Raw genomic sequence first — 22,876 nt, 5'->3', positions numbered from 1 at the left:
AGATGTACAATCATTCCGGCAAGCAATTAAATATTGTGTATAAAACAGACAAATACCACGTGCGTTTGTTGAATCGTAAACACGTTATAGACCGTCATGCATTGCAACTCATTCACTGGATTGGAGAATCTGTTTGCCAAAAATACTGTCAAGTGTTATATAATGCTATCCATATAAGGTAGTGTACCAGACCTGTTCAAGTTTTCACAAAAACGAAAGTATGGAGCAATGTTATCGTCATTATTTGCAACAAATCTAAGAAATAAGGTATCATTTTTGGATGTTTATTGGGATATAAATAAGAGTCGGTAAGTGATCAAATCTTCCATAAAGCAATTTAGGCCTAAATAGTTATTAACCTATGCCGTATAAATCTTTTGTTAAATGTAATCAGTTTACTATTTTTTTTTACCTTATTACAGGTAGTCAATATCATCGATTTTAAAAATTGAATAAGGAACGTTTATTGTCAGTTTAATATGTATAGAGCAAATACTAGTATTAAAGTTCAAAGTAATTTCAACTTAAAGGGAACATATTCCTGTAAAACATATACAACTGAATATGACAAAAACGAAAAGAAATACATTGTGATATCAATGGAGGATGAGAAGTGTAGCTTGAGAGTAAACAGACACCAACATATCAGGAAAATCAAGAGTCGATTTATAAAATTAACCATATTGACCAACGTTGTTCTTGTTAATAAAGTACATTTAAGCATTGAATCATTATTTTTTGAAAGATAAAGTCTCATAACTGCAGCGGTGTGTGCATACAAATTGAGTAACGCGCGCTAGCGCGTTATGAAATTTTGTATGCACACACCGCTGCAGTTATGATACTATATCTTTCAAAAAATAATGATTTAATGCTTATATTTACATTTTTTTTAACTTCTTGCCTTGTCTGCAAATGTGATTTATAGGTAAAAATTTCTGTTTTATTCTAAGGGTAAGTTCAAACTAATGGAAGAGCCACTGTAACAGCCGCAAGCGTGAACTTTGATTCTCGCTTGTGACGTTGCATTTTACAGCGTTCAACGTTTGTGACGTCATAATAAAACTAGTCATTCTAACCTTTGAGCACCTTGTGTGTGTTACGGTCTTATAACTGCAGCACCTTTTCACACACTTTACATGCAAAAAAAAAATATTTGGAATGTAAATATTTAAGTATTGAATCCTTATTTTTTGACAGATACAATCTCATAACTTCAACGGTGTGTGCATACAAATTGAATAAAGCGCGTTAGCGCGTTATGAAAATTTGTTTGCACACACCGTTGCAGTTATGAGACTATACCTTTCAAAAAATAAGGATTTAATGCTTATATTTACAATTTTTTACCTTCTTGCGTTGTACGCAAATGCGAATTATACCTCAAATTACTGTATTATCCTATGGGTAAGTTCAAATTAATGGAAGAGCCACAGTAACAGCCACAAGAATGATCTTTGATTTTCGCTTGTGACGTTGTATTTATCAGCGTTCAACGTTTGTGAGGTCACAATTAAAACTCGTGATTTAACTTTTTAGTACCCTGTCTGTGTTATAGTGCTATATCTGCAGTAGCTTTAAATGCAAAACATATGTGGAATGTAAATATAGTAACGTTAACATATGGTATTTGGGAACAACTTTTTTAAACTAAAGGAGTGACAACTTAATGAGTCTTACCTTTGACATGATGGTTCAGCAAGAAAACATCCATTACTAATAGATGCACAATCAGGTTCTGTAATAAAGATAAATAGGTTACTGCTTTAAACACTTATTGCAGTGTTTGTATACTATTTTTGTAAAGTTCTAATGGAAAAACTAAAACGGTTAAAGAATTATATATTTCGATGTTACAGAGGGAATGATTACATCTTTTTAATTTGTGATGCATACTTTCAAACAGTTTATCTGACGTATAAGAAGTGGTTGGACATCCGGATAAGAAACCGCTGCAGTTGTATGAATATAAAGCTGAGTCTCTCTTGCTCAAATATAAACAAATCCCTAAAAAAAACCATTAGGTTTACTACATTTAGATACATCATAAGATGTTGGTACTGTGCTTTTAATTAATAAAAACATATACCAACGATGTCCAGTAGGTTCCTGGCATACTTTCATTCCTTAATTGGTTAAAGCATACTTTATATTATAAAAATATCATAAGACATTTTTTAAAAATATTTTACTTTATTTTTACATGTTAAGAAAATATGTACACCTTTACAAATAACAATTTTAAGTCATACTTTATTGGTTTAATTTACGTTTAGAGAATGCACTTACCTGCAATGATGAATTATTTTTAGGTAAACAATATGTCAAAAAATTAATTATAAGAAAGTGCCTTAACATTGGGTTTGAAGTTCTTTTGCATAACTGTTTTTTAAACATTAACAATGAATTTGTATTCTGTATGAAACCTTGTGGTGATTACCTTCTTCTATCACTATGAATCTATAAGCATAACAGAACTCTAACAGTTCCGTTTTGCTTTTATTTGGTAGACACACGTATCCATTATTCTCGGTACAGTTGATAGCAGTGGATCTCTGGATCCACTCTGTTTGATTCCTTGGACAGTGTTTTGCTGAGTAAACTGGAAATTTATAACCGTCCAACTTTTTCTGGAAAGAAGTTATTTACATCAATTATATAATAAAATGCTTAACACTCTACAAATCAATGTGTGTAGGTATGGAACGATGCCGATACTGTGTTGCCATTAGACTCTAGCAATAATAAATTGACATATTCTTATATAAAGTTCAATCTCCAAAACTGATGGTACCATGCATTCATTCATTGATTTTTTCTAAAACACTTTGTCAATAAAGTAAAAATAAAAGTCAAAACAAGCACACAGTGAGACAAATGATTTTGATTCAGCTATTTGAACCGACAAACTGTACAGTAAATGAAGTAGTAGGTATATTTTAAGAAAATAAAAATCTGATACATGTTACTATTAAAATGAGAACGATTTTAGATTTATATTTATCATTTAACAAAACAAATGCAGGCTAATGAAAAGTCTTTTGAATCAAAGAACAAACGCAATCATGATTTATTTAAAAACTCAGTAGTGCATTTCTAATTGTCGACCACAATTTCAGTTTCAGTTGTCGAGCTAAAAGCAAGATATACAAAGCCCCTTTATTCAAAGTTGCTTCATTCTCTTCTTGTCGGTGACAATTATGTTCTTTATTAATTATACTATGTACAGTACCAATGCTGACTTTGCTTTGCAACTTTACACCAACCCACATGAAGAGATTATAAATCGTATTTCTTAAAGACTTTTTTAAATCCACTTAAGAGTTAAATGCTTTCTTTATGATTATCATAAATTGTTACATTGGCTTTATTTTAAAACAACTGTTTCGAAAGATATATTTTAACTTTCTTAAGCTCATTAAAATAAAGTTATGCCACTAATACTCAGTTATATGAATATGAAGGTGAAATAGCATGGTGAAAAATAAGACAGAAGAGAAAATGAATAGATCACGATTTACACTACAAAAAACAAACCACATTGGTACAGTTTGGGGGAAACTGAATAACTGAAAAAGGAATTTTTTTTTCTTTTTCTTACTTTAGGGTTTCTTTCATTATTTGCGTAAAAAATCATTAAGAATTATATAGTACTATATCAATACTCTATATCTATAATTATATATCTTTAGTATTGCCATATTTAGAAATTCTCTATATGAACATTTGGGACAATCAACGCAAAGAAGGGTAGGTGTTACGTTAATTTAGGTTCCAAAGACACTACTGTTACAAAGACACCCACGCACGTTTGTGTGTAAATCGAAAAAGTGTGTATGTGTTTGTGCATGGGGCGCATTAATGCTAAAATCCTTGTCTTGTTTTTTAAAGTGTGTACAATATCGAGGCAAACTACAAGTTCCATGCACCAATCTCGTGCACAGTATTAAAATCAAAGTACTGATAGCTGAGCTCCTTTAAATCTCTCTCTCTCTCTCTATCTCTCTCTCTCTCTCATGCGTTTAATGTCGACAAAGCGTAGGAGAGCGACTAAGTTTTGTAAGCGGCTATTAGCATGAATAAGCCTTAATCAATTTATAGATTTAAATCAACAGAGCATTTAATTTTGAAACAAACGTTATATATAAAATCAGTTTCTTCAATGTGCAGCCAAGTACCAATGCTTTGCAAAGTAGTTCATGAAAATGCATGTGCATTGTATATGTCCAAAATGCATAGTCTTGTTTTTAAAACATGCAATTAATAAGAAATCAACAAAAACACTCCTAGCTACAGTTTACGTTTAGCAAAACATGGGTTTTTGTGCAAATATTTAAAAGAGCGGAAGTTTTCACTTTGACGCTGTTCGTTATTTTGTTTACTTTTGAAGTTGTGCCATTCATAGCAAAATTGACGAATTGCCTGCCTATAGCCCGGGCCCTGCTTTCAGCATAGCCCGCCTAAACATGCATTCACCAGCAACACATTATAGAAAGAAGTTATATTTGAAGATGTTTATCGTTTCATGATTTTAAATACATGTGCAGATAGAGAAGGCCAATGGCCGGGGGAGGGATTGGATCCGTAAAACACATATTAATATTTTTAGCTTTTACATTGATTAAATGCGGTTTTTCGCTAAAATAAAAAAAAACTTACACTTTCGAAGAGACGAGAGGTAGACAGAAGTAAAATAAATCCAAAAAATAAAACAGAAAGTGTTGTACAGAGTTCCATATTGAGTTTTCCTAAACACACAGTTTTACACGTCCTCTTACAATAAATCAAGTCTCAACATATACCCGAAACCGAAACTTGTAATTACTTTTAAACCCTAAGCTCCCTGTTGAGACCTCAAAGGTGTTGCGTAAATGGTTCATTACAGAAGTGATAATTGTAAACCGGTTCTTCTCAATGACAGTTACCTGTGTTGCACCAAACTAGCTTTGAATTTCAATATTAAACGACATGAATCGATATTTCGTTAAAGACCTTTGAATGTGCGGAACTATATAACTATAAGGCATTTCAACCTGATTACCACTAGTCAGCTACAAATATGGAGCTATGTAGCAGGTCGTTTGATTCTTCAAATCTTAAGATAGTCTTTAGATTTATATAACGATAATATTCCGACACCCATTACTTTGTTTACCAATTGGTAATGTTCACCTGTGTTCCTTATCGTAATCACCATACATCATATCTCTGTCAGGAAATATCATTATTATTAAACTCCGTGTACCAATGGAGGTCAAACTCATTGTTTTCTTCTGTTTTCTTCCTACTATTAAAGGTTTGTCAAATTCATAATTATTATTGTAAGCAAAATTTTAGATTTTATATATATAATGAAATTTTGGATGGAAGGAATATTAAAGAATACAGGGTTTCTTTTATTTGGGGGGGGGGGGGTGGGGGAGAGGGGGAGGGGTGGTTAATATCTGTTTATTTGGTTTTCATGCATTAGAGAGAACCAACTAAATTACTTCGCATTATTTTATGCATTATGCATTGCCTTGTCGTACCAAATTATGTGCACTATCAACTGCATGTAATATGGAATCTTTAGTAGGTCGACTTTAATTTTCATTACGCATGTTTTCGCGCATTCTAGTATAAAACAGTGGAATTATACCTCATATGAACTTTTTACGATATCATTATTAAATTAAACACAATGGACAAAATGCGGAAAAAAATATTCAGATTTTTTAAGAGAATTTTTATTTTTAAATGATTTGTCTGCAGTGTGGTAGGGGAGTGTTGTCATTGCGCTTTTGTGCGTTATGATAAAATGAAACTTTGTAGGAGTACATTTTACCAACCTTAATACGTAATGCTTCGTATATAAAGCAAAATGTGGTGCATTTTAATACTTTGAGATGGTCCAGAATTTTAGTTTTTTTCATATAAGTAAGGAAATTTCGAAGTGCGGAAAATGACAGTTTCCTATATATTCCTATAGTAAATGTTACTCTATTTTAAGATGGTCTCTAAAACAAACCAGGCGGCCCAGAATTTAGTTTTTTTCATATATTAAGTAAAAAAATGATGTTACTAATCATATATACCAATTTGAGAAAAAAAGTTTCGAAGTGCGGAAAATTGAATATTTCCTATATATTCCTACAGTAAATGTAACTCTATTTTGAGATGGTCCCTAAAACAAACCAGACGGTCGATTTTTCTTGAAACTTCGCAAATAGACTGGTTTAAATGACATATGGTTAAAAAGTAATGAGTTTTGATATTGTAGTTTTTCTGCAAAGAAAACCCAAATCGGCCGCCTTAAACAGTATAAGACCTGAATTTGCATTTACACTTCCCCTACAATAAATAAGCTTTGCGTTTACAAGGAACAATGTTCTGGTTTACAAAAGGATATCCGCTAGAAAAAAGGTTCCTGGGACTGTTCGGTCTCTCGGTGTCCAATCCAGCAGATCTTTCCGGGCTTTACAACATTAAGGTTCCCGGAGACGCCACGGGTTATCTTGACATCAGTCATCAGCAGCAAAGCGCAGGTCAACCGGAACCGGATATGTTCAACATTAAGGACAAACGGTCCCGGATGTAAGGATTTTTAGTGTATTTAATATATTTTGCATTGTTTGAGATATTCCAGTTTCATTTTGATTCAAACAAACCAAAATTAATACTATACACATTCAATGGATTGCATTTGTAAATAATTGTACTATTCAAATTTTCGCAAAATGTCAATTATTTTTTTTTATGATTTTCGGCTTAAGCTTTTACCATGCATTCGGGCAGTTCCGGTGTGAATTCCTTACTTGGTAAATGTGACCAGATCATTACATTGCTATGTCCTGTGGATTGTAAGGAAATTGATGCAATGACTGGATGTGTCACGTGCACATCTGCATGCAGTAAATCTCTCTCTCTCTTTCCGGAATATACTCTCTCTCTCTCTCTCTCTCATTCCTCTGAATGTATAACTAATATCACAGATTCAGGGTGGAGTCCGGGCGGTATATGGCTCGAAATATTTAAATGAGATTAAGCGTATTCCGGGTAATAAAAATCCGCCTTAAAACAAACGGGAATCCTTGAAAAGTTTCTAGAGTAGCTCAGATCTTCCTTGAATCTTTTCGGTAATTGCATCACTAAAAATACTTCTCTCACATATTCTGAAAGGAATACATGTAATTTGATAAAGCATTACTTATAACCAAACACTCGATCAAATATAAATATATCAATATACGTATAAGTATACCTTTTTGTTATTATCATGATTATAAAGAATATCTTTCAACAATGTGAACAAATAAAAAGAGATCCAATCCTTACCTTTCAAAACTTTGATTTTGGTATGGTTCATGTAATTGGTATATGACTGACATTCTACTTTTTAGTCTCCCATGTCCATTGTCCTTCTGCTTTTGAGATAGTTTTTATTTTTATCAGGCTGTTTCTCAATGCTCAAACTAGGACAGCTTATATATAAGAAGGCAGCTTGCCACCCTCTCAATGACTTGTTGGTATTGTTGCTTTCCTTGCCAAGTTTTAGCCGTAATTTTAATATTATAACTTGCAAAGAATTGCCAATTAGCTAGGTTAAGAAGGAATACTTAATGATTTTAAGGGGGGAAACGGGCGGTGAAAAATAATACGGTTAACGTTAACAGAAAACGGCTAGATGCTGAAAATACGGCTTAGGTTTGAGGTAAGGTCCGGTTATGAATAAGATGGAATCCGTCTAACATTCAAAGCTTTTCCATGTACGCCTTTGATACTCCTAAGTACGGCTACTGTTTAACGTCTAATACGTCTAAGTTCACCCTGAGTCCAGCCGGAAAACGGCAAACATTTTCGTGTGGTCTGGTATGCTTTATCTCTTATCAAAATACGTTTCTAACATTGACATTGTTTAAAAAAGAATTAAATACCAACCCCCCAAACAAGCAGTCCGACCAAGATACCATCTTCAACGACAGGTAGTGTAAAAAAAATTTTCACTTTGATTATCGAAGTTTTTTTTAACTAATTCACCGAGTTCCAAAAGCACGGAACAGCATGAAATTCACGGCCCGTGTATTTGAGTCACATTACCATAAATCTGTCCGGTTTTATTACAGCCTCGCCGATGTGTCCCGCCTTCCCTCCCACCTGTCCCAGAGGTCACGTGGCTATTGTTAACGGATGTTTTATTTGTACCCACTGAACTCCAATAAAAATCTAAGCGCAAGAAAATCTCTATATACCATTAACACTTAATTCTGAGAAGAGACAAATGAAACTTATAAACCTTATTCAACAGCTTCTCTAAAATATAATCAATCCAGGTAATCATTTGGATTTATCGGGATTCATTCTAGTATCATTGAAGTTCAGTCATTCAGGTATCACTGGAATTTATCTAAGTAAATATGGGTGTAATTTTCTCCCTAGGACATCAAGAGGTTCCAAGGAGTATTACTGGTGTTAATTTTGGTATATCAAAGATTTGGAGCATCTCTTGCTATTTTAATGCCAAGAATGCAGCGAAATGTAGCCAACTGGATCAGCAACTGAAAACGATGTGTGAAGAGCAAGAAAACCGCAGAGAAAACACAGTTGGTTAACATTCAGTCATCACAACCTTTAGAGTTAGTTTGTATAGAATATTGAAAATCAGAACCATCCAAAGGAGGAACTTACAATATTCTCTTTATAACTGATCGTTTTACTTATTCTTTGTTGCAGACCCTACCAGAAAGAGACAGCAAGAGAAACAGCTGAAACTATTTTTAATGATTTAATTTTATTTTATGTGATTTCAGAAAAACTTCATTCAAACCAAGTTACGAATTTTTGCAGTATTATCATTAAAGATTAATGTTTTATTTGAGGCATCTACAAATCCTGAACCACTTCATACCACCCGATGGGTAATGGCATCACAGATTTACTTTACTCTCTATGAAAGCAAACTTGAAAAGTCTTATCAATACTTTGGTCCAACTCCACGGTCAATGACACTGCAGGATTCTCATCAATTTATCTTATGTTGGCATATGCCTTAGATAAGATATGTTTGTGTTAATCTAACTGCATTAGGCATTCCTAAATTAGATAAATTGCATGACCGTCTATTCTCAGTTGTCCCAACAAGTAACTACAGCTCGCATGTACCAATACTTATAGGAACCAACATTATACAGAACCTTATCGACACAACGAGAGAGGAGTTTGGTTTAGCTTCTTACAGGATGATGTAGCTTTGCATACACCTTGGTACTTAGCATTCCGGTGTATATTAATTGGGGGTGGGGGGGGGGGGGGGGTATGCACTGGGACTTTTAAAGAATGAAAAAGCAACCAGGATTATTAGTTCTCCTAACAGCAATGTTACTATCAATGGATATATGGATAAAAAAAATTCCATGATACAATTCACAGTGATGATCCATCTGTCTGCTAAAACCTGCATGCAGGATGATGTTGATATAGAGGCAACCCTGCATCCTTATGTAAACGAGGATTACAAGATATGTCTTGTGGTTTTGAAGTCAGGATATCATCAAATTGAAGAGTCACACAAAGAATGACCGTTTTTACCGTTGGGCCCTTAGGCTTCTATGAATTCAATAAGATTGGTTTCGGATTGTCCAATGCCCCTACTATGTATCAACCGCTACAAGAACAATGTTTTGTTGATATACATATCAAATTTGCTTTATTTTCTAGATAACTTAATACTAGTATTTTCCTCTACTTACAAAAAAATGCATAGATTAGAAAAGGTTTTTCAGCGTATCCGGCAGTATTGGCCTAGCTAGACTTCCCCCATGAAATATTCATTCTGATAGAAAAAGTAAAATATGTATGACACGTTGTCTCCAAGGAAGGGGCTGAGACAGGGCCAGACCCAGACAAAATCAGCAAAGTCAACAATTTGCGGAAGATCTACGCAAGTTTCTAGGCTTCGCCGGATACTACACAAAGTTTATTAAGGATTTACCAAAAATTGCTTGACTACTAATTCGAATTATGGCCTTAGGGGAGAAACAACATACTAACAGCAAGCATAAAGAATACCCAAAGTGGATGTTGCAGACACAGGACGAAAAACCACCTTTAAGCAAGTCCTTAAAGGTGGCTTAAAGGTGACTTAAAGGAGCTTAAAGGCTATACGACCTTTAAGCCGCCTTTAAGTCACCTTTAAGCAAGTGCTTATAGGTCCTTAATGTCCAAACTTCTTTAAGCCACCTTTAAGCCACCTTTAAGCCACCTTTAAGCATCTTTAAGTGGCATTTACGCTCTCTTTACACTGCCTTTACACTGTCTTTAAGTGGCCTTTAAGTCAATATTGATCAAGCTGAACAATAAACACACATATTAAATGCAAAAGCTCTTTTATAGAGATGGAAGGGGGTCAACCGAGTGATAATATAATTTCCAAGGAAGGGGGGGGGTGTTCCAGGCGGTTTTAATCGTCGCTCCATTAAACACAGATCGCTATCATCAGCACCGCTCCGATGGACACAGATTGCCGTTATAAAATTCTTTATAATTTGTTGGGGGTTTCAAAATTATTGTAGGGATGAGCGCAGTCTCTGTATCTAAATATGTGCATAAAACTAATTAAAGTATGTTTGTTTCCTATTATAAATTAATCGGTGAAAAAAATCTCTCTCTCTCTCTCTCTCTCTCTCTCTCTCTCTCTCTCTCTCTCTCTCTCTCAGTTCATCCGGTTCTTAAACAAAATAAAGATAATGAACCAAAAATGCATGATTCAATTTGTTAATCGGTTTAAGGTTTGTATTTTTTTTTTCAATTTTCATTATTTCTAACTCTAGATCTGCTAGATACATGTTAAAGATGAAAAGACTCTCAACTGCCTTTGTTATATCAGGCAGGATATTACTGCTTTGTTTGTCTAGACATAGTTTTGTTCGTTTGTGTATATCTAATTAGAGTCTATTGTTTGTACAACTTAAGAAAACCCCTGGAACTAACACAGAATATACAAGATATACACAACAGGTGTGTCGTGTGCCCAGGTGCACGTCAGGGTTTCTAAAGGCGTTGAATTTTAGTATGTACGAGTATACGATAAGTCTAGTGAATAAAAGTTAATTTACATTTGTAATTCATTTTCAAAGTATTATTTCCTAGCTCTGGGTTTCAAAGATGTTACGTCTACAAATTAACGATACATGTATGTAAGAGTAAAATCTTGAGGCTAATTAATTAATGTACCGGTGATCATAAATAGGGGTTGATTATTTAAATATATGTATAAGGGTAAATATGTCAAATATACCCGGCCTGGCACATCATACAATTGTATGTACAAGTCATTTGCAATTGCCACATGCAGTAAATACGTCACCGGTAATTGGTAATTTTGTTTGTTATAGAAGTGATAGTTTATAAATCATGTACATACAATTACATGTAAATATTTAAACATATTGGAACGGCGCCGCGATCATGAAAACCTGGAAATTGCGGGAAATTGAACAAATACCCCAATAGTATCAATGCATTTAATAAAAGAAATGATTTCATTTTCTTTCTTACATTTTTATAGCTATAAATAAGATAAATATCTACTCGGTTTAAATTTATTAACTACATGTCAGAAAGCCTACTATAGTGAACCTAACGGTTTCCATTTAGGTATAATATATTTTTGTTCACTGAAGACCAAGTTCCGTATTTCATTCTAAATACATGCATGCATGTAATTTATAAATTAGATATAATTGATTGTTACAAACTGAATGGTTTGTCAAAATCTTTTGAAGTAAACACATTCAATACAGTGATTCAATATCCACTGATATATAGGATATAAAAACGCTAACATATATGTAAGTTGCCGTGGCGCAGAGGATGTGTGGTGATGCTAGTAAACTAAGGGTCCCGGGTTCAATACTCGCCGTGGCCGGTTTTTTTTTGTGTTTTTTTTTCATTTTGCTTTCTAGAACAAAAACCGTTTTAATACCTTTTCTTTCATAAAGTTCATGCATTTTGTTGGAAATTAAGCACAACATTGAATTAATTTTTTTTTAATGGCTTAAAGGTGGCTTAAAGGTGGCGTAAAGAAGTTTGGACATTAAGGACCTATAAGTTGTCCTTAAAGGTGGCTTAAAGGTGACTTAAAGATAGTCTTTAAGCTGCCTTTAAGCCATCTTTACGCTTTCTTTAAGCCACCTTTAAGCAATACATATAGCTTAAAGGTAGCTTAAAGGTGGCTTAAAGATCGTCTTTAAGCTACCTTTAAACACCTTTAAGCTATCTTTAAGGAGGACTTAAAGATGGTCATTCATCCTGTGAGAGTGAACAACAAAAGGCATTGGGTACTTTCAAGGAAAAGATGACATCACCACCCATCTTAGCCTATCCAGACATCAGAAAGCCATTCACGTTTCATACAGATTCATGCCAAACTGGATTAAGTGCTGTACTATACCAGTGTGAAGATGTAGTAGACAAAGTGATAGCTGATGCCAGTATAGGTTTAAGTCGTGCCGAGAAGGAACTGTTTAGACATAAGCTGGAATTTTTAGCTCTTCAATTGGAAATAATGGAAAATATTCCGATTATCTAAAAGGTAAGGAATTCACTGTTTACACAGACAATAACCCATTGACCTATGTTTTAAGCAGTGCTAAGCCGGATACCACGGGTTTCCGCTTAGCCAGCTACAACTTTTAAATCTTGTAACCCAGGGGAATGCAACAGAGAGTGCAATAAGCAGATGGCTTATCACGGCTTATCAATAAGAAGTTATCATCTGATTTCATCAAAGCTATTTACCAGATTGGTCAACCATATGCTGAGTCATTGGCCTTAGATCATTTCAGTTGCCAGAGTATGCAATATGCAACCTATTAATGAGATAGGAGAACAGTACGACATAGCAACTTTGCAAAATGATGATCCCTTTATTTCCTTCTGAAGACAACGGATGATTTTAGGAAAGAAGCCAGAGAGGAGTGCAATACAAACAGCGAATGACTTTATTTTTCACATGACTTTTTCTACGCTGAGAGTTAGAAGTGACATATTACTCAGAGAGGTTAGTTCAGAAGCAAATACAATTCTGCAACACCTCATTTCTGCATCAACCAACCGTGTAGAGTGACCTCAACAGCAAGATGGGACACTTGTGACAAAACCGTATCTCTTGTAAGGCACATTTTTTAATGGCCGAGAATGCAGCTACATGTGGTCAACTGGATCAGCAACTGAAAACCGCAGAGAAAACACAGTTGGTCAACATTCAGTCATCACAACTTTAGAATTAGTTTGTTAAGACTATTGAACTTTTGAACCATCCAAATGAGAAATTCAGATCACAACTGATCATTTTACTAAATTTTTTGTTGCAGACCCTTCTAGAAACGAGACAGCAAGAGTAACAGCTGAAGCTATTTTTTATTATTTCATTTTATGTTTTTCCAAAGAAAAACTGCATTCAGACCAGGATACCAATTTTTGCAGCAATAATTTTAAAGAATAATGTTTTATTTTAGGCCTCTACAAATCCAGAACCACGTGATCGATTACCCGATGGGTAAATGGCGTCACAGAGAGATTTACTCAAGTTTCTATGTTAGGTACTTTAGAAAACTCTTGGAAAGCAAACTTGAAAAGGCATATCAATACTTTGGTCAAACTTCACGGTCATGACACTTAAGGATTCTCATCAATTTTTCTCATGTTTGAGAGAGCCAAAGTTACCTGTAAATATAATCTTTATATTGTCTAAACAGTATGACGAGGACGAGGGTACATCGAATTATATAGAGAAGAGGAAGCTGCGCTTGCAGGAAGCACACCGACAAGCTAGAGCAGCTACCAAAGCTTCAAAGAAAAGCTCAAGTCCAATTATGACAAAAGAGCCAGAGCAGCTACATTAGGAATTTGTGACAGGGTCCTTGTTTAAATAGTGTCATATGACCTGAAACACAAAATAGCGGACAACCTGTATATCAACCGTTCCCATCTAAACATCCCTGTAGTAACGCGAGACGATGGGGGAAGGTCGTTGCAAGCTTCTACACAGGAACCTATTGTTACCTATTGGAACTAGGTTTCCAATAGTCAGATAAACACCTCCAAAACCGAAGCAGAGAAAGGGAGGGAGCATAGAAAAGACAAAGATAATATTTTAGATGACAATAGGTGAAAAAAAAGAAGATATAAAAACTGAATGTGATGTACGATCCAAAAAAAAATGTAAATGTCGTGATAATGTGTACATCCAAATATTGCTGCTTAAATTTTTTCTGAATACTAGTATTAATTTTCACGAAAAGAATATTTCGCATAATGTCTATAAATGTACATGAATATGTAACAAACTGCCCAAAACTCTAAACTGTCCGAATTATTATGTAGAACTACTGTATATTATCAAAATACATGGCTGAGAGCACATGTATAAAGAATAACTTAGCAATAAAAGGTATAGAAGCATGAGAGAACAGTGGAAGCCGAAATTAAAAAGAACAAAAGAGAAGCTGGGGCACACTCCAAAAATTCGCCAGTGACAAACAAGAATGGATAACCCTTGTTACTGCCCTATACGACAAAGGCGTCATGGGCAGTGAGTAAGGTTAGTAAAACGACTAATAGATTCGGCGAGTGAGCCGAAAATCCCGTCCGTGCAACGATGATGTATGGGGAAAAGAAGTTATCAGCAAAAGAAAAAAAACTAGCTATATCGGATACAAAAATGTTCGGCTACAAAACGGCACAAATATAAGAAAATCAGTAATGGTGTAACAATTTTGCTTACCAAAATTCTTGACATGGTGAAAGTTTGTAATATGAATATGAAAGAGGTTAACTTTCATTGTAATTCATTAAAGACCAAACCAGTATGAAGTGCCACTCTCATTAGAATTTTTTTTTTATTACTGAGACATTCAAAGTAAAACAATTTCTTTAGACTTCTTAATTTTCTTCAATGACCCATTGGCAAACAATATCAACAATTTCAAATATGTACTTTATTTAATTCTTGAGAAAATGAATTCTTAGTAACAACAGGTTTTGTAAGGCGGCACAATGTGCGACGTCAGAAATTTCCAGTGTTTATATTGTTGATAAAAACCCTCCCCAACGTTAACGTTTACGATACCATTTACGTTTTATGTCAGACAATGTCTTGGGAAAAAAATTCTTTGTTTCAACATACTTACATTTCGATTTTTTAAAATATTTTAGAAGTCTGAACGATCTGGCGACTCCAAAATTGCTCTGTATGACTTGTTGTCTTTGACGTCCATTGATATCGGTCGGTGTTTCTTTTTCCACCTATTCGCATCATACTCGTCTTAATATTTTCATATCGTTAAATTACTAATACCCAAAACGCATATCGAATCAATTTTGTTAATTTTATTTACTTGAAAAGTCAATTAGGATTTGTTTCAAGGTCTTTGAAAAATTTGATCAGATAGTGCTGCGCCACCTTAAACGCTGATGTCGTGATTTTATTACGAGTTACATCTTCAACCTGTCACAAAACTGCTGTAAAATATTAAAAGTTTTGTTATAGCCAAAACATTTTTGAGTAATTAATATAATTATTATCAAATATAAGTGCATGTTTTAATTTGATTTAAAAAGTACTTTTCCTCGCAATTTTCATTTCATTGTGTTCAATTTAACTTTTTGTTTTTGACATTGCGCCGCATATCGAATTTCTGATCTATCACGCTTTTATTTTACTAAATTAATATCAAACAATATATGAATATATGATTTAAAAACATCATTTGAATACAAATTACTTTAACCCTTTTTGGCACTAATTTCGTCTTTCTATGTCTTCGATTAACTGAATAACGCCACTTGTCTACGCTATATTGGAACAACCCTCGTATAACTACACGGTTTTTATAGCTAATCTTAAACGTTGTTTATACGTGATCCTCAAAATATATGTGTGTTTTCACAGATTCACTGTTTGTTGATAAAAAAAAACATCAAACAAGCCATATTATTTACTAATTTTTTGAACATTTTATTCATCTAAAAACAAACCAGGTACTCGGTGTAAGGTTTAAATAAGTAATCAGTGAACACCCCCCCCCCCCACAAAAAAAAAATATTAAACGATTTAAAAAACAACTAGCAACTTTCCTAATTTCAAAATGATATCATAATATAATATAAAGCACAATGGCAACACTCACTTACTGAACAATGCTAATATCATTTTAAAAATAAGCCTTTCTCGAAAAATCTAAATATTTTATCTGTATTTTGTTTCTTTTGTTCAATTTAATACATGACTGTATCGAAACAATTATATAAAAGGGTGTAAATGCACTGCATTTCACTAGAATGCGCAAAACCATGCGTAATGAAAACTAAAGTCAGCCTCCTGAAACAAATTTAAGGTCATTACATAGCATATTTTCCTGAATATGATTTCTTTGAAACCAAAAACTTTCACAAGCTACGCTTAAAACAAATATGCATAATTTTTATCAGTTTTGCCATGTTCAGCCAACACAGGAACTACATTTTGCTCTATTATTTATAAAACAATATTGCAATGTCAATTAATAAGGAGAACATAGAAATCTGTAATAAAGCTATATGTGCATATGTTTTTAAAAAGAAAAAAAATATCATAGAAAGAAAATGTGTCATCTTTGGTAAAACAAACAAAAACAAAACAAAACATAATAAATAATGCTTGGGGGGGGGGGCAAAAATCAAATAGCAGCGTATTTAATAATTTTGAAACCGACATTCGAATGGAAATTATTCGATTTTTTGGTCATTTAGCCTTCTGTCATTCAAAAATGTGTAACTTGTATTCCGTTTTTTTGTTACAACTCAACCATTACTAGTGTCAGACTTTATGCTCATAAAATTATGAGGTCATTTGAAAAGGTCAAAGTTCAAATATGATGACAGTATTAAGAGTTTTTTACCAATGTTTGCCTCCGCTAAATTTGCTTAAACCTCAGTCTATTATATACCCATGGTCAAATGTTCATAATTTTGATAAATTTTAATTACGGGGTGATATCAATCTTACTGCCACATTTTATTAAAATCCAAACAATAAAATTGTTTTAAGAGACCGATAAGTGTTGTAAAATTTCGTTTTACCCACCCATCCCCACAAATTCTAATTCCTTTTATGAGTGCATATAATACTGCAGCAGTCTATGACTTAGAAGCCATGTGCAGATAGTTGATACAAAAATGAGCAATCTCATATATCCTACACTACTTAATTTCTTATTAAGCTACATGTTATGAACGGCAGGGTACACATTGAATATAGTAAATACTTTTAAAAAGGGGTCATTACTTCCAAAAATTGTTCGTGTACTCTGCTTAAATATTAGTCATGGTTTGATACTTTTGACTCGTGTACTATGAAGCAAACCCATAAGCGCACTATGCAAAAAATGTGCACAGCCAGTGTTTCGACAGAATATCTAACAATGCTGACTAAGAGTTTGTTGAAACTATCATGTTCAATAACAAAATGAGCATAAGTAAAAAAATGAACCCTGTATTTCCATATCATTTTCATAAATTAGAGTTTATTCAAATAAGACAAAAAGTAGCCTCTTACACATCCAACCCTTATCCATTTTTTAATTGAGAATACGAATACTAAAAAGGCGAATGTGAAATATGATGAATCAAATATTACTACAGTTTGTATAGTCAGCTTCAGCATGGTTAATTTGGTTGGACTGATACATTTGTAGTTGTAATCTTGGGTCAGTTTATTCAGAAGGGTTAACAAAGTTTGAATTTGCTAAAAAAAAAAAAAAGTATCAAGCTTAAACAACATTACTAAAATTTTAGAATGCAACATCAGCATCAATTATTTGTCATTTTACATGATGAGTGACAAATATATATTAAATAGGCTTTATAATCTCCATTTCTTTTAATAATAAATAAGAAGAGGTAGCGTGGAAGATAAGAAAATCATTATTGTTACCATGGTTATGGATTTCAATGTGCTTTGAAACCATATCTTTGAACTTAAAGTAGCTTGGCAAATCATCAGTTTGGTAGATTATTTAAATATAAAACGTTGTCTCTAAGTGAAAACAATTAATAAACTAGATGCTGTCATTAGACAGTAATACCCGCACCATGTGTTTGCCCCTAAATAACACTGTTTTATACCAGTTTAATTAAAAATGAAGGCTACATGCAAACTCCGGTAATACATTTAAAAATTATAATTTTCATAACTGAAGGATGAGATCCCTGCCCATATGATAATACACATCGTGACATTAGCAGCACTTTATGTGCAATTTGGGGTAGAACTGTTTGCAGTGAATTTTCAGTTAATCAATAATCTTAACATTTTATGTCATAGGAAGTATAATGGTCTATATAATTATTACAAACAAAATTAAAAATTAAATTATGCCCCCTCCCCGTGGCGGTTGCCGGTTTTAGATTTGCTTCTGTGTGCCTACATGAACATCATCGTGTGCACAGATTTAGAGAAGGGGTGGGAGTGAGGGGTCCAGACCCCCCCTCCCCATGACAATTCATAAATTACCAAAAATACACCTTGGACCCCAATGCTCTTACAGACATGTAAACGCTCTAACCCATTGCGCTTCAATGTTAGGTAACATTATTTGGGGGGTAAATATTCAATCAATAGTCAACATACTTTATTGTTTATCTCAATAGGAAGTATACATGTACATCACAATATGCAGGTGTCCTGCACCACCTTAAAGCTGTTATTTACCTAATAAAATAGTGCAAGTGGATTTGAAGAATAGGTCATAAAAATACATGCATGTTACAAATGACTGATCTTTGTCTGAAGTTACGTACACAACACAGGTTTGCATGTTTCATTAGCGGGTACTAGTTTTACCCAGCTCTTCGATTAGATGGGTTCACGTGTATACATACATGGGTGTTGCTAAAACGCGGAACGGAAAACGGAACGGAAGGAAAACGGAAAATCTTATCTAATGTTATTTACCTCATAGATTTGTTAAGTATGCTAAAACGATATACTTTATGTACCTTTATAATTTTTTTTGAAAGATTAGCAATATTAGATTATTTATTCAAGAATATTTATTTCCTCAAAATTAACAGTACATGCATTGACCACTATATTCTGTCCCAAAATATCCTCGATTCACTTTTTGCTGTATATTTATATATACCTCAGGGTTTAAGCGATTCTCTTTTAGAAGCATTAAACATTCTTATTATTATTTCTTAAAAACGTCCTCTCTAGCTTATCAGCTGGTATAAATACACGGCTAAAAATAAAGAAGTCTACGGGGTTTTGCATTTTAACAGACCCGGATGATGGTGTTGAAAAATTGTGCAAGGTCTTCTGAGTGACTTCAAAATGGAGAAAAGATGTCAACATTTTCCATTATAAATCGTCCAAATGTGCTGCATGAATATTTTGGGATCGACAGACTATAGTCCCAATATATAATCGGAAAATCAAACCAGGCAACGTCTTGAGCTCTCTATTCGGATCATATGTATATAGCTGCTGGAATAAACAACTGCATGCTTTGTAATGCAAACGTAAACAAAATTGCATTGCTAAAAATACTAGTTTCACAAATTACTAGTTTCACAAATTACCGGGTATTTTAATGTTTACTGTATTTTAATTTTTTAATGTCGTCAGTCCTACAGTTTTTTTCTTCCATCTCAATGATACTGTATCGTCTGTATGATAAAAGATCGTCTAGAACACCGAAAATTCAATTTTGATGTAAGTATATACATGTACATCATATTTGAAAATAATATAAAAATACTCAAAACACGCATAAAACGCTTTCACTAACTGCGTACGTTACGCTAATATGCCAGCAATACCATATAAGAGAAATAAGTAAAAAGTTATAGCTAATTTGCTCGTTTAATCATGTTAATGTGTCACAATTCGTATACGTTTCGTACTCAACTAAAGCCGAATGAATACAATGCTATAATTGATAGACATTCATATGAATATTAATAAGATAGCAATATGTTGATAATCATTCATTAGATATAAATAAAAGATACAAAGTAAATCGTTTCTGGCCAGTCTATACCCTTTTTAAGGGATAAACGTGATGATATTTTCCATTCCGTTCCGTTTTCCGTTCCGCGTTTTAGCAACACCCATACATACATGTCTGTGTTTTCCGTATGCAGAAAAGGATTACGGTAGTTAAGATCAGCTAAAGGAATTCATTATTGTGTTTTAATTGGATTATCATTATGATGTTGACCAATTTAGGTAAGCATAATACATGTAGTAGCAGTAGCACAATATAATAAGATGCCAGCATGGGATTCCTGCCAGCATACATACACATGTATATAAGTTCTTCTTTCACTTTCTAAATGTAATCTCCCTTTGACAGCATACTGTATCATCATCTTTTAATATTTAAATAAGCTTATACCTATCCTATCGCATTTGTAAAGTTTCTGTCATTTTAGTTGCAAAAGTTATTTTTTTCATTTGTCAGACTGCATGCACTGTTGAGTTGACCCCATATTGACCCTGTATAAACAATTTCTTATTAAATTTGTGTATTTCATATGTAAGTAAGTGTAGACACTTATATTTTTTATATGAGTAATAATAGGAAGGAAGGAGTATTTCTTTCTTAATGTATTATAATGCATCAAATACAATGTAGGTCATGACCTTATGGGACTGTTCTGACCCCACGAAACAGGAAAATACAAAATATCTTCTAAAGTCATTATGATGCATCAACTGGTGTAAAGTACATTAATGACCCCCAGGTGTTGTCTTTAACCCCCCCCCCCCCCCCCGCCTTTATGAAATAGGAAATGATATGATACACTGTATATTTTGTTAACTTCTGAGATCTGAGATCCTCATCCCTAAACCGTTTAATTTATTTTTGCTCTTTGTGTCATTGCGCGTAAAATTGTATTGTAAGATTATGCCCCCTTGGAGACACCCTGACATTTTAGAACTAGAAATAATAATGTATTATATCTTATTCATATGTTATACAGTAGTGTTTGATCCATGTGGGTAATTCCTAGCCTAATGATGTCACTGCTTTGTTTAGGAGACTTTACAATTGCCCCAAATAGGTGAATACACATGGCAGTGATGCATATAACATTTTGTTTATAAATCTTAAAAATTGAATTAAGCAATTTCCAAAATGTTAATGTGAATCACGAGAGAAAAAGCAATCAAGAAATGATTTAAAATTTGCTACTGTACACATATAAGAATGTATTAAGAAGACTGAATCTTTATAAGCAGGTTAGATTGGGGGGGGGGGGGATGAATGTGGAGTATAAACATTTATAATTTGAATCATTTATTGTTATTAGTTAATTTTAACTTGTCAATGAATACTACTTATTGATCCCAAGGTAGAAATATGACCTCTGATCGTATCTCAATAGATCATTTGTCAATTATGCAAGGTGTAATGTAATTTTTTTCAAGAATAACATTTTTTACCAGTTTATAAAAGTTTTTAGACACCCAAATTATATTTTGATTTTAATAGATTATTCGACAAGGAAGGGGGGGGGGGAGAGAGAGAGAGAACAGTTTATATTTAAGTTTGTTTGGGAGTGGGGGTTCCAAGTCATATATTTGACAATTTTTTAATGTAATTTAAAATAAGACTAAGCCATACTACAGTCATGAACATGAATAGTATAGAACAAAACACAAACTAATACATGTACATGTATATATACATAGGAAGTATTACAAAACAGATGATTGATCTATATCTGGGTTCTTAAATTGAATCATATATCATGTACATATTATATTATTGTTTCTTTGTTCAAGGCATTTAAGATGGTATGTAGGTCATGATCCCAAGTGCTCTTCCTGAAGTTATCAAATATCATAAAAACCATTGAGATCCCCACCTTAATCCAAAGATATTATTCCTCCTTAGGTCATGCAGGCGCATCAGATCATTATGGCATGTAAGTCATGACCCTAAGGGGTCATCCTGACCCCCTTAGAATCAGAAATTGTCAATTATCTTTAAATAATTGATGTTTGATGATCCTATCTCTATTTAATCTTTATTAATTATTAAGTCTCCTGAATGAAGTTTGGAGACTTATTGTTTTTGTACGGTTCTTAATACATGTATATATTCTTCATCTTTTTTTTCTTCTTTCCCGCTCTGAACTTGTTTCTCAGAGATGGCTGAACATAATTGTACAAAACTCTAGGATATGATAGGCCTGCAAATCTAGTTGTGCACCCTGGTTTGATTTTTCTCATTTTGGGTTAGACAACCACTTTTCGGGGGAGGGGGGGGGGAGGGGGGAGGGGGGTGTCAAAAGGGTGTGGGGTCTAACATTGAACCTTGTAGAAAGAATCATAGACTCTATTGTAAATGGTAACTTGAAAACGGACAAAGATAATAATATAGGGTTTTCATAATCATATATTGGCTGTTACTGGCAATATATAGGGTTTATTAGATCTGACCCCTGGGGTCATCCCCACCCCCCAGGAATTTGAAATTACCATATATCTCAGAAACTGTTATATTCATGACCCCTACACCATATATATTCATGTTTCTGATGTCAAGGGGCATCAAATGTTATGTAGGTCATGGGCCCTGTGGGTGGTCCTGACGCCCTCAAACAGCAAGTCCCTTAATATCTTCAAAACAGTTGAGATCCCCACCCTTAAGCCATATATATTCTTGTACCTTATGTCAAGGGGCATCAAACGGTATGTAGGTCATGGGCCCCGGGGGTTGTCATGACCCCCCTTGAACAGGAAGTGCACGAATATCTCGAAAACGGTTGAGATCCCCACCCCTTAACCATATATATTCTTGATCCTTAAAGGGCATCAAAAGGTATGTACCGGTAGGTAATGGGC

The 22,876-nt window shown here is 33.8% G+C and overlaps 1 long non-coding RNA gene across 1 annotated transcript in view; it reads right to left on the bottom strand.

Annotated features, from left to right (window-relative positions):
- Positions 1-2,439: 2,439 nt before the first annotated feature.
- Positions 2,440-22,876, bottom strand: part of LOC105336714 (uncharacterized) — a 408,324-nt gene continuing 387,887 nt past the window's right edge. The window contains exon 4 of the long non-coding RNA XR_010707486.1: positions 2,440-2,452. This is a non-coding gene — a long non-coding RNA (uncharacterized lncRNA). The remainder of the gene's footprint in view (positions 2,453-22,876) is intronic.

The sequence above is a fragment of the Magallana gigas genome, chromosome 1, assembly GCF_963853765.1.
Source record: "Magallana gigas chromosome 1, xbMagGiga1.1, whole genome shotgun sequence".
NCBI classification, from domain to species: Eukaryota; Metazoa; Mollusca; class Bivalvia; order Ostreida; family Ostreidae; genus Magallana; species Magallana gigas.
The sequence above is the reverse complement of the archived record's forward strand: the minus strand, read 5'-3'. Positions and strand labels throughout refer to the sequence as shown.